This window comes from Aptenodytes patagonicus, chromosome 11 (assembly GCF_965638725.1).
Source record: "Aptenodytes patagonicus chromosome 11, bAptPat1.pri.cur, whole genome shotgun sequence".
In the NCBI taxonomy this organism is placed as follows: Eukaryota; Metazoa; Chordata; class Aves; order Sphenisciformes; family Spheniscidae; genus Aptenodytes; species Aptenodytes patagonicus.
Window position 1 is genome coordinate 10,100,704 of NC_134959.1, and position 13,143 is coordinate 10,113,846.

Genomic DNA, 13,143 nt, shown 5'->3' on the forward strand with positions numbered 1-13,143 from the left:
TAGATGCCAGAAAAAGATAGAAGCCCCTTCCTGACTCAAAGAAGAATTCATTATTTTCAGCAAAAATCTTTTCAATAATTCCTCTCCTCTAAACATCCTCTATTTTAAATATTTTTGTGCAAAAATCTAGAGACCCAATCCTGTACACACTAAATGACACCTCTCAATCGAGTAGCATTGAAGTGTTGATACCAACTTACCCCGACCTTGTAAAGACTCACATTTTCCATTCTGTTTATAATTCTGCAAGGTAACTTCAATTCCCCAAAGTAAACATCTCAAAGATACATAAATCACTTCTTAACAAACAAATACACTATCATGTACATACAGCTTACTATTTCCTCCATATAGCATTTCCCAGAATGCTTCTGACCTCTGCTTCTTCATCTCGTAAGAGGCCCATAAGAGGCATAAATATTCCTCAAGAAACCAGGGGAGTGTTTAAAACCCTTCAACAGCTACCATGAAAGTAAGAATAAAACAAGCAAAAGATCAGCTGTCAAAATGGTAGAAGACATGACAAGCCAGGCTTTTCATATCAGTCATGAATTTTCTATCAATGAGATACCGCATGAAGTTTACAAAGGTAACCTCAATGCTAAAAAACAAGTTTCAGGCTGACATGACCTAAATGAATTTTTAGGTTTCAGCAGGCACACAATACAATGTGTGCTTCCTCCAGCATGCAAAGGTTAATAAATTCCTCAGTGAACAATCCTAGCATGTTTGCAGAGTGTTAACATGGTGGAAGATGCAGGATATAAGTGATACAAGTACTTTACCTGTTCATCTCACCACTGAGGATCACAGTGTATTTGGAAATATTCTTAGGAGGCTACTAATAAAGCCTGTAATAGTCACAGCACACAACAATGAGGCACTCGTACTCCCTCTTCTTGCTTTGCAGCAATGGAAGCACACTGAACTCATCCGTATTGAAATAAAATGGGGATTTCAGGCTACAGCCTGATCATATCTAGTACAAGTCATTGCACCCTGAAGAAACAGATACAGGCATGAGGAACGAAACGAACTATGGTGCTTGTACCTCTTTAACTGTGCTAACAAACCAAGTGCTACCTCATGCTTCACTGCTGACAAATGTAAATGACACACCTTGGTACAATGTCAAAGTGTGCAAGTCCAAATAATCATAGAATCATAGAATCATTTAGGTTGGAAAAGACCTCTAAGATCATCAAGTCCAACCATTAACCTAGCACTGCCAAGTCCACCACTAAACCATGTCCCTAAGCACCACAGCTACACATCTTTTAAATACCTCCAGGGATGGGGACTCAACCACTTCCCTGGGCAGCCTAGTCCAATGCTTGACAACCCTTTCAGTGAAGAAATTTTCCTAATACCCAATCTAAACATCCCTGGCACAACTTGAGGCCATTTCCTCTCGTCCTATCGCTTGTTACTTGGGAGAAGAGACCCACACCCACCTCGCTACAACCTCCTTTCAGGTAGTTGTAGAGAGCGATGAGGTCTCCCCTCAGCCTCCTTTTCTCCAGGCTAAACAACCCCAGTTCCCTCAGCCGCTCCTCATAAGACTTGTTCTCCAGACCCCTCACCAGCCTCGTTGCCCTTCTTTGGACACACTCCAGCACCTCAACGTCCTTCTTGTAGTGAGGGGCCCAAAACTGAACACAGTATTCGAGGTGCGGCCTCACCAGGGCCGAGTACAGGGGCACGATCACTTCCCTACTCCTGCTGGCCACACTATTTCTGATACAGGCCAGGATGCCATTGGCCTTCTTGGCCGCCTGGGCACACTGCCGGCTCATGTTCAGCCGGCTGTCAACCAGCATCCCCAGGTCCTTTTCCGCCAGGCAGCTTTCCAGCCACTCTTCCCCAAGCCTGTAGCGCTGCATGGGGTTGTTGTTAACCAAGTGCAGGACCCGGCACTTGGCCTTGTTGAACCTCATACAGTTGGCCTGGGCCCATCGATCCAGCCTGTCCAGGTCCCTCTGCAGAGCCTTCCTACCCTCAAGCAGGTCAACGCTCCCGCCCAACTTGGTGTCGTCTGCAAACTTACTGAGGGTGCACTCGATCCCCTCACCCAGATCATTGATAAAGATATTAAACAGAACTGGCCCCAAAACTGAGCCCTGGTGGTTTAGTTCCTTAGTGGAACTAAACCGCCAGGGACCTTCGGGTAATGGACTGTACATATCATCTCCAGGCAACAAGGGCAAGCCATTTTTAAAAAGGAAATTAAAATGCTCACTACAGGTAATTTAAGATTATAGGCTAACACTAAGAAAATTATGATAAGGTTAAACAGCTGATATGACATACTCAGAATTTATCTTCAGAGTTAGTAACTGCATTTTAAAGTGATGCCCCAACACCTGAAAAGATAAAGAAACTATTCCCAAGATTAAAAGGTACAGCCAGAAGGGCGAGCATAAAAAATTTATACCACATAGTTTTGGTGGAGAAAAAAGTGGAAATATGTTAGATTAAGAAAGCAAATGAACACACGAGGGAAAAAATTACTAGTTTTTGCTCTGGACAAATCTGTTTCAACTAAATCTCAGTCTAAAACTTTATCAGCACTGAATATGTGCAAAATTCCACTGAAGACAATAGGACATAGTTACATTTTCAAGTGTTTGTTAGATCAGGGCCTTACCTCCCAGGGAGAACCGTTTGCTCAGCAGTCCAATTGCTTACTGCTGGGTAAGATATTACTTCTTTCCTTTACTGCAGCCGCTACGGTCTCTTTTATACCATTAAGCTTCTGCAAATCTGCTATCACAAATGTTCTGTACCATCCAGCACACAGACGCTGTCATCTCAGTTGGCCAAATTTGGTTTTTAATCAGTACCTCCCAAATACATTCCCTATCATTTTGAAATTAGGAGCAACATTTTTGTTGACAAACACACACACGTGATGACAAATACAAGTTGATGATATAAAATGGTCAATCTGACACCTAGCATAAATCAGCATCACACTGTAAGTCAGTGGAACTAAGGCAAGATAACCAGCTGAAAATCTAGCTTACATGCATATTATGAAAAAAGAACACAATCATAATTCTTCCCTTTCCTGCCCCCCCTCCCCCCCCCCCAATTTGGACTTAAATACAGGAGAAAACTATATTTTTACCACAAGCTTACTGAACAAAATGTTTTCTCTGAAATATATATTCTAGTAAAACTATGTTAGAGTAAACACACTGTAGCATCTTAGAAGAGTTATAGCAGTAGAACAGCTGCCAGATTTCAACTGTATGACCCAGGCAAAACCTTAAGATGCTTTCTTGCACACTGTACCTCGGAGATTTCATAAATTTCGGAATTATTACATTCTTCTTGTGTTTTTCCTGTCTCCCTTGTGCCAGCACTGGCATGTGCATTAGGAAAAAGAAAAACAGAAACCCAAAAAAAAGGTTGCAGTCCTAAAGAACGAAAAACCCACAGTTATAGGGAATGCAAGTAGATTCCAGAAAAGTATCATATATCGAGCCTGGAAATAAGGGGGAGAGGTTCTCAATGTCCATTTATTTTTGTTCTAAAATATGGATATCTGCTGCCACAGAAGTTTCTTAGCTCATTCAGCAGCAAACAAGTAAGGCATCACAGGGGGGGGGAGAAAAAAAAAGCTTATTGTTTGTGCATGTCAACCAAGAACTCACTTCCGAGGGAAGAATGACTTCACGATTAAAACACTGGATGGCGACCCTGGAGACGTGAGTTTAGTTCTTGTCTCTCTCACAGACCCTTAAGCGTGTCCTTAGGCAAGATGCTACCCTGCCTTTTAAATAGAAGCAATATTATCCAGCCTCTCACCCCTAGTCGTCTTCATTTCTGCAGTAGACTCCCAAGGACAGAGAGAGCTCATACTTAGCAGCACTTGGCATGAACATTTCCTGGTGTAGCTTGGGGGACCAGCTCGGGAGCAGTGCAGAAATAAGCCATGTGAACGCACAGTGCTGCTGTAACATCTACCACAGCATCTTCAATCTACCAAAGAAAACCTGGAGGCAGAAGTTTAAGTTACCCAGTTGTGGGAAATCACAGTATCACATGGTGTACATATACAGTTTTGTTTCCTAATCGTGAGTCCTCTTGCTAAGTAACTCTTTTTGATAAAAATTCCTCAGTTACACGAAAAAGATTCAGGAAGGTGGACTGATTATCAAGAGACTCTCTGTCTCTAAGCATGCAGAGAGCTGAGCTTAACTCTGAAGAATATGAATTACCTTATCCATGTAGTGGCCTCGTTAGTCATGCTCACTAAAGATGATTTTCAATAATACAATGAAAATTGAAAAGAGCATAAATAAATTGAATTTCATGTAAGACTGAACACCATAATAGTTGCACTATTAATCTGATCCAACAAAAATGTGAATTTGGATGTGACATCCTGTGTCCATCGCTCAAAAGCAGCAACCATTCATCACTATAAGAAATAGCATCTCTGCTCTAAGTTCAAATTCCAGCAGACTGCCCTGGAAAACTCTGTTTAGTTCTATGCTGAAAATGCGGATTTGCCAAAAAGATGAAGTATTTAATGAAATACATATGCAGTAAGTTATTAGGATCTTCAAGATCTATGTGGAACACATGAAATGCAGGAACACAGTAAATTGATACATTTATCCAGGAAGATTCTTGCTACATCAACCACGTATCAAATTCACTTAAGGGTTAAAAAAAGCCATCTTAAGAAGAGAATATAATAAAATTAATCCTGACCTCATCCTCTACTAACTGCCCTTGTTTTCTCCTATCTTATGGTCTAAACATACGCTCTTATAACTTTATTTACTGTTATTTGAAAAGAAATTTTAAGCCTCTTAAGCTGAGTGCAAAAGAGCACTAAAACTAAATCTTTAAAACTTCAGAAAGAGATTACTATGTAAATATGAAATGTCTTGCTCTAAAATTACATTCTGTCACAGAGCTTATATAAAATGAGATAGGTGTACTATATTTCAAGATTCAAATAAGAATATAATTTCACTTTTAAGGACAGAAAATATATATTGATGTTTTCATATATTATACACATGGGGTGTGTACAGATCCATACCATGTTCAGTGTATTTTGTCAATATAGGACTTATTTTTCAGTGTGTGCTGCTGATCTTTCCGTTAGCATGTTTGAATTCACAAATAAAAATCAAAAGTCAAAGCTGGAACTCTATTCAAACATTGTCAACAAGCTTTGGGGTGATTTAATGTAATGCATACATACAACTAAAGCGTATTATTTGCCATTTAGAGTAAAAGCATTAGAAGAGGATTCATCAGCTTTCCATTAGGAAATAGATTTAATAACCTATCTACCTATAGGATATGTTATAAAATTGCACTAATATCACTGCAACTGCACTGGAAAGAAACACGAGAGAAGGAAAATAGCTGAAGGAAGCTGTTACATCACAGCTTTACTTTTTTATTGTTTTTCATTTGAATTACATACAGTGAAACCAAATGTTTTGGCAAATTTTAAACAGTAAAAAAAAAAATGCTGTGTAATCTTCACATTTTAGTTTTGAATGGGAATGAGCTTTGAAATCCTGAAAATCTCTATAAAATAGAATTTCAGGTCTCTATATAGCTCTGATGATATATATGTTTGTTCAAATTCACAATATCTGAATGGCACTTAGCTGTGTTTTTATTGCAAAAACTTGAGATCTGAGTCACAAGGCACCTTTTTGCAGAGGTGCTGGTTTGGGTTTGGGGTTTTTTTGGTTGATTTTTTTTGTAAATACCATATAATCACTAGCTTTTAAATATTAGGAATAGATTACTTCATTTTCCCTTTAATTTATAGTCTCTAAACTGTACTAAACTGATCTATCCCATAGGAGACCTAAAAGCTAACAAAAAACCTCATTCAGAAGCCGAAGTCCACACAGGAGTGACACAGAGATCCTAAGTAGAAGTGAACTTAGTGAAACTGTTTATGAGTCAATTTCCCAATACTAAAGCTGAGAAAGTGTTTTAGAGGAATTTTAAACCCCCTAATTCATATTTTAGGCTTAAAATATCCCCTTGAAAGAAGGGGTTGGGGGGAAAGGAGAGAGGGAATATTGGTGAGCAAATGACTGCAGCTGCTCAAAAATGGAAAAGCTGTCTTCTCGAACAGTCAGAGTTTCACATTTACTTGACCAAGTTTGAAATACTCTTTCCCATCTCAAAACATTGAGCTGTACCTTCCCCCCCCTCCACTAATGAACTCAATAAAACTAAGAATGACCAGGATTGCCGTTTCCCTTCCCTCTTTCTCTTTCACTCCAAATCCTTGTCATCTGTCTGCATGCGAGCATGCATGCACGTAACCCCCCCGCCCCGTCCCCTCCAGTCTTACACAACTTCAGAAAACATTCCAAAATGATGGAGACAGCGTCTGGGATTTTATTTTGAAAAAGTCATTGAAGCCAAGAAACTGCTGAACTCTTTCTGCAGACGTATTGAAAAAAAAATTTCTACCAAAAATAATAAAATTGTCAAAGCTCACATTTTTGGGAGAAACACTTTCATAAATTCTAACTACAGTACTTGGGAAAATTCCTAGTAGTGTGATGACAAGTTCAGTCAGAAGCTGAAAATACGTTTGGCAACAAAATGTCTCGTAAAGAGCAGACCAGAAAGTTTAACTATCCCTCTTTGCTTCCACGTATTGCATGCCTCAACTCTTGCTCTAAACATCAGTAACCCAACCACACTTCCAATAGTTTGAATAATTTTACATCTGTAATATATCACACACACAAAAAAATAAATCATACAGATGTAAAGAATTTCCTATTAATGACAGGTCATCTTCATAAATACAGTTCTGGAACAACATAAAATCTGAAGTTTCCAAATCTAGGAGATAAAGGACTTCATGGTAACAACTATGACAACCTGCATTTACTGTGTTTCTTTAAGTACAGGCTGTAAATGTACTAGTGAGGATCACCTCAATAGACAAAAGAGGATAAAATACCCTGGTTTTCCTATAACTTTCCATCCTCTTGCCCCTAGTCGTCTTCATTTCTGCAGTAGACGCCTAGGGATAGAGACAGGTCATACTGGACAAGAGGAAGGACTTTATTTCTGTGTTCAGAAATCAGACCTCTCTTAGTGATCTCATTGACAGGGAGCCTCAGAGAGCCAGCCATTGATAGATTTATACAAGCAAATTCAAGAAAGTTCTTATGAAATATAGTCACATGTACATTCATTTTTGCCTTATTTTCAGTGATGGGAAAAAAATGCAAGATCCTTTTATTGCAAAGCCTACTACTATTTCAGATGCAGCTTATTATGGGATTCTTTATTACTAGTTTTTCTGTAGTTGAAGATCAGACTAATTATCTGGAATATATCACTACTCATCTTTACTTTTAATTCTGTTCTTTTTAATGTTTGTTAAATCCTGATTTTAAGTAATCACGTAGGAATGCATCTTTTTTATTATCTTTATAAATACTTTGGATTCAAAAAAACAGAAACAAATTATATTGCATTCTGGGAATTAGGCTAATACTAAGAGAAAATTTGCAATTTAAAATATAATAGTAATTTAAGCTTGTTATTAAAAATTGCTGTAAGAGACAGCTGCACTTCAAGTTGTTTCATAAATTTCATTAAAGCAAGGTGCACAAGTGCTGCACCTAAATCAACCAGATGCTACAGTCATGAGACACAGAAATCTGTTGAACAAACCCCGAATTTGTTGTTCCAGCAGGACTCCCCTTCAGCAGAGCATCCTAAGCTCTGTACTGTTTCATGAGCAATTTGTATAGGTTATTATAAACACGAGCCATTAAGTGAATAAAACGCCTCATTTATTTGTTCATCATGATGATACAATTTCCTCTAGGAAGAATCTTCACAAACAAAACCTGGAATTTTATTTTTGCCTTTTTCTTGAAGCAAAAATAAGGACAAAACAGTGAAGTGGGGGGGGGGGAACAATACCCAATTCAACCACAACAAACATATGTTTTGAAGAATCACCACATGTAAAGGGTTTCCCAACAAATCTAAGTTTTTTAGTTCATTATTCAAATGATATGATGGTCATTCACTACCTCATTTTAGAAATACATATATGCATGTATATAAAAATGAAATTAACACAAAAGCAATGGCATAAAAGGAGATGCATCAATAAAATATGGTACTGACCTACAATCAATTATAAATTTTTTTCCAACTGATTGAAACTTATAAAGCCAGCCTACAAAATATGCGAAACAAGCTACTACAAACCTAGAAACTGCTCAGAGTCAAAAGAATAAGTAACATCCAGCAGGTAGGTAATACACCAATATTAGCAAAAGTAACAGATTTAAAGATGTTTTAGGTACAACATACAGCCCAAAATAGCCAAGTCCAGAGCCCAAGAGTTTACTTGATATGGCTAAAAAAGAAAGAAAAGGGGGGAAAAAAATTAAAAAAAAAAAAAGTCACATTCACCAAGTTATATCTTTCTGAGACTTTTCTTTTTCAAGTCAAACTTTCCAGTCAATGATTAATCAGCTCCAAGCCAGAGAACGCACCTAACTAAAGCACTATCTAAGATGTACCAGTTTGGGGATCAGCGCTTGCTCAGATGATAAAAAATATCTGACACATGCAGAACTGGAAAAATGCCTGAATATTTGTAATATCCTGACAGACTGCATCTACCCCAATACATCAGAATAAAATTGCAACTACAATGTAAGTTTGCACTGAGGAAAACAAAGATTTCTTTTTCCCTTCATTACAGATGCATGCTCTATAAATTCTGGGCTTATCTGTCACCTACAACTCAGTCACAAAAAAACTTGGTTGAGACAAGCTGGTGCAGAGAAGGGCAATTCTAAGCTCCCACCAGCGCATCCCAGAGCTTCAGCTTTGCTAATTCCCCGCCCCCCCCAAGGGTGTAGGCTCTCTTTCCGATGCAGGATACATAGGGTTCATAAGGGTATTGCTTCCTGATCCAAGGAGAAAATGACCTCATCCTTCTGTGCATGGTGATGTACATAGCTGTCATACTGTCTGTCAAATCCCGGCAATTTCATAGTCTCGACAAGAGACAGAAACGCCTTGCAGGCTTGCCAAATGGCCCTCACACAACTCTTACGAGTACTAATTCGATATTAAAGTTTCAGCTAGTTCCAATCTACAGGAAAGGTCATATTTCGAAAACAATTTTATTCTAAATCGGAATGCAAGCTGGAAACGCTGAGGATTCCCCCCCGCCCAGCCACCATCCAGCAAACAGCAGCAATGAAAGGCTATGTTACCCCCAAGAGTTACAAGTCTTGCAAGCTGGACCATTTCACAAAAGTTATTTTGAAGCAGCAGAATTTGAGACACCTTAGCATTGAAGACACAGCACACCATCCTTCCTATTGGTTGGGGGAGGGAGGGAGTAATTATACACTTGTTAAGCATATAAAGGTCAAATAAAAATGTGGATTTTAAGACTGCCATCATACCTGACCATTGCCGCTCATTTGAGACTTCAGGAAAGAACATTTTCTGTAAAATATTGATAAGGCAGACCTTAAAAAAAGCTTAGCAAAAACTCAGTAATATAAGACTAATTATTAAGTATAAATCCAGTAAGGAGAGTGTAGCTTTTTCTCAGAAGCACTGCAGTATGCCTGTGATACTCTTGCCTATTCTGCAACACAAGGGACAACTGCAGCTCAGCTAAACGTATGTTATCTCACATGCTGACAGCACCACAGCTGGAGTAGCAGATTTAGGATCTGTTGGCTAACTAACCACCAGCTAGCAGATCACAGTGAACTTGGTGCTACAAGAACTAAATTTCAAGCACTATCCAAAGCAAGTAACTGAAATTAGTTTGGTGACACCTATAATAGTTATGATCACCCTTCTATTTTTCTGGTAAATAGAGCCTGAGTGGCACTTAAATCTGCTCTATCTTTAAAGTCTTGTCCTAAGGAAAAGACAGAATTTCAGGGCATACAAATAATCTCTACAGATACTCTGGTTACAAATCCTGTGCTCATCAGCCTGGGTGCACACCAGGGTATAGTTACCAACTGCCTAGGAAGATGCTCAATGGAGATGATAGCAGTTACCTCAATTGAATGTAGGTATTCAATGATTTTGTATACAAGACCTCTGTACCTCACTGAAAAAAAGGAAAACACAGATCAAAATGCAAAATTACAATATTCCTAATTAGCAAACATAGCGAATAAAAAAACCCCAAACCCTTGGAATGACATAGGTGTACAGTGAATACTTAGGCAAACCAAAGCGTGTTGTACCAGGGAGGTCAGTCACACAAGCCCAGTTGTCTAGTCTGGCAACTTTTGCAGGAGAGCCTTGATTATCATTATCTGTGTCAGCATGTCAACGGAAAGACCTTTCTATTTTCCAACCACTTTTTGAGATTAGCCTTTTTTCTTAGAGTGTTCCGCTAATTGTTTTTTCTTCACTTGCATCAGCAGCAGACCCAATTATAGCTCTATCTTCAATTTGCAATAACCTCCTTTTTAAATAGCGTAAATCACCTTTTCACCTTTTATTACAGAGATAGCATAAAGGTCCGATAGAGAAATAGTGCAAATCCTAAATTCCACTTTTCAGAAACAGGATTTTATAATTGTTGGTCACTTTCCTTGATTTAATTTAAATCACATTTACATCCTAATATGACCTAGAAGAAACTATTTCACAGTTATAGTTTTCTGTATGTAGTTTTAGGTTTTTAACATTGTATAAACTACCTCCTATTTTTACTGATTAAAATCTTTGGGTTTTTTTTTTTTTCCTCCAGAAGTCCCAGCATCACTGAATCTATCGTCACTCACTGAAAGGTTTTTTTTGGGTTTGTCTGTGGGGTGTTTTTTTTTTTTGTTAAGATAAGTAGGCCATCTATCCTTGGGCATGCAGACTGTCAACCTTGAAAGCTGCTGTATGAGGTTGACTGATACGTATTGGATGCACAGGGATGAACAAACTGGGGCAGTATTTAGTTGGAGTAAACTCCCCAAGACGCTATTAGTTGTGATTTCAAAAAGACAGCTCTCACTTCCACCTGGCAAATGCAATTATGCAACAGAAGCGGAGTTCAACAAAATAAACAACAGCTCAGACCAGCAGTTCACAGAATGACATGCGCTACCTACTTTAAATGTATTTGAGAAACAATGACAATAAATCAAAGGAAAGTGCTTATTCATTTTGGGAACCTGAATCACCAGAAAACCATGCAGTTTTTACTTTAAAAACAATCTTATAACCAGTTAATAACATAACAAACATTTTAAAATACCTTATGTAAGTTGAATCTTGGAGAAAACTGTTAACAATAATTAGTATTATTGAAAAAGAGTTTTGTAAGCTTTGAAGAAAAATGAGCCTTACTGAACTCCACTCAGTACAAACTCTTTCAACTCAAGATAAAAAACCCACTGTACTCACTCGAGAAAAGGAAGGTTAAAAAGGGATAGGACTGAAATCTTTAGGATGCCAGAGGAACTAGCAGGATAGTGCTGCTCTTGCTTTTCAGAGGGTAAATGCTTTGAAGTAATGGTAAACACTAGAAGATGACTAGTAAGGGTAGCACTTCTTCACTGAAGTAAACGAGTTTACACCTGCAGATAATTTGGCTCTAACATGGGAGACTCATTTCTAAAAGCAGTGCATTTTTTAAACTAGTGATAAAAAGCAGCAAGACATTTCATAGCTAGGATTTAGATTGTCTTACAAAAGGCAAAAGTAGTCCTAATGCTTCCCCTTTCCACCTTTGAGCCTTTGTGTCTGACTGAATAGTCTCGACTCCTGCTAGCAAGTCAAAGTCCAAGATCAAGAGACCTGCCAGAGACTGTTCATAGAGCAGGAACTCTCATCCCAAGCTCTGCATTCCCATCTCCGATGGGCTGGGACCCTTTCTGCAATTCAGCCTTCTTGCCCCTCAGAAGCAGAGAGTGCTTCATGCAGCACTTTCTGCTGCCTTCCCTTGGGCCATCAGACAGCTAACCCTGTCTCTACCTGCTGCAGATCTTAGCGGCATCTTTGTAAGAGGAGGACATGGTTGCCAAAGCCTTCTTCAAGTTACACTTTGAATCTGCTGCACTTTCACATCCTTAGGAGGGGAGCATGGCAAATAAAAGCACCTTCAAATAGGTGCACGTTTATAGTAACTAGGAAGAGAAAGATAACAGGAAGAAAAAAAAAGTCTTAAAACCTAGTTTCTGATATTTATCTTGATCTACTAGGAATCACAACTTAATTGCAGCATTAAAACAGTAGCTATGAATAAGTATTTAAATGCATTTTAGAAGAGGAAAGCTAATAGTTCAAACCAAAAAAAAAAAAAACCAAAAAGCTAAACCCACACGTGCTTCCTGGTTTAGCTGGAAAGAAATTAAGCATCTGTCCTGCCACACCTTCTGTTGCAGCCTTACACTCAAAATATGTAGTGACAGATCTGTAGGAGGGAAAATAATCCTGCAGACTCTACCATGAAAGAACTTTATTATTAGAGCCACACCAGGAGTATAACCCATATACACTGAGACTGCTCAAAAGAAAGATTAGTTTAACATTCTAATAACAACTTAAAATATTTCAATTTTGTGAATTGCACTTGGGGGAAGGGGGTGCTTTCTAAGGCATCCTACTCTGTAACAGTTACCTGGATTTCTTCTTCTGTTCCAGGCCAAACGAATGCAAAATTCACCAAGGCAAGGTCTTTAAACCACAGATTTCCCTGATCACTAGTGGGCAGCAGTCACCAGCAGTTTCAATGCAGCCCAGGTTCATGGTAGCAAATATTCCAGGCTCCCTGCTGACTCAGGCAAGCACCAGAGCTCTGGGAACAACCCCTTCATTTTCCTCAGGGGCAGCCAAATACAGAAGGAACTTTTTATTCAACTGCTGTATTGCACCTGTCTTCCTCTCTTTGAAGAGCTTTATTTGTATATGTTATGAAAAGATAAGTTAAACATTATTGGAAATACACTAACAGGAGTATATATTTCTTGTAGCTGAATTGCCTGTACTGGCTATAGGATCTGAAAGCACTAAACGAGATTTCAGAGCACGGTATATGGGAATCAGTTTCTGTGCATGATAAACCAAGATAGATGTTACATTACAACCTGAAAAAAAATATATCATTTTCGCTGCCACTGT

At 38.6% G+C, this 13,143-nt stretch overlaps 1 long non-coding RNA gene across 1 annotated transcript in view; it reads right to left on the bottom strand.

The window, feature by feature from the left end:
• LOC143165426 (uncharacterized) overlaps nucleotides 1-13,143 on the bottom strand; it is a 113,824-nt gene that overhangs the window by 100,380 nt on the left and 301 nt on the right. The gene's annotated exons all lie outside the window — the stretch shown is intronic.